Raw genomic sequence first — 868 nt, 5'->3', positions numbered from 1 at the left:
ACGCTTTGCCTCCGTGAAAGCCTGTTAAACCATTGTAAGACCATGGCAGAAAGCACAACCAGCTGTAATACAGAAAGGGGAACTTTGACTTGCATGATAGTATAAAACAGATCATGGCAGCCATTTTATACCTTCCCCTTTTGAAGTCAATAGAAATAAAAATTCCATAAAGCCAAATCTATTCAACTTATGTGTAATGGTGTGTGGGATACAAACCGGACCCCACGTTCCGTCAATACTTGCCTTGTACATTCCGAAATCTGTCTTCAATTCTGTTTGAAAGTGTTTCAAAAGAAACCCATTTGCTACACCAGCAATCATAATCATTACTTTTTACTTTCCATATTTCAATGAAGAGAATAAAAGAAAATATATTCTTAAAATGACTTTTGATATATACTGGATGCATACATAGGTATATTTTATTCATTTATGAGCTAGCACATTTAATACAGATGCTCTGAAGTAACACAGTGTAACTGTTATAATCTATTAACTATGTGGTTTATCTTAATCAGCTGGATGTCATGTATTGCTTCAAGACCTGGAAATTCACCAAGCTGGGGTGGAAACATTAATAATGCATTGCAGTGAATACATAATGAATATTGAGAAATGTAATTAACTTGAGCTTTCTTGAAATTATAAAACTGCTAGCACGTACAGAGACCTGTATCCCATGTACATTATTTGTAGGGAATGCATCAGGGCATTTAATATAAAGCAGCTCTGGCATAAAGACCAAGGTGTAATGCATATTACTCTTTTGGGAAGTCATCATCCATTGGTCAGTGTTCACATGACCTTGATGACTCATTTGGATCAGCCATAACTCAGTTAATGACACTTTGTCCACTGACCTGTTCCA

The sequence above is a fragment of the Pristis pectinata genome, chromosome 4 (genome assembly GCF_009764475.1).
Source record: "Pristis pectinata isolate sPriPec2 chromosome 4, sPriPec2.1.pri, whole genome shotgun sequence".
In the NCBI taxonomy this organism is placed as follows: Eukaryota; Metazoa; Chordata; class Chondrichthyes; order Rhinopristiformes; family Pristidae; genus Pristis; species Pristis pectinata.
Note: the sequence above shows the minus strand (reverse complement) of the source record.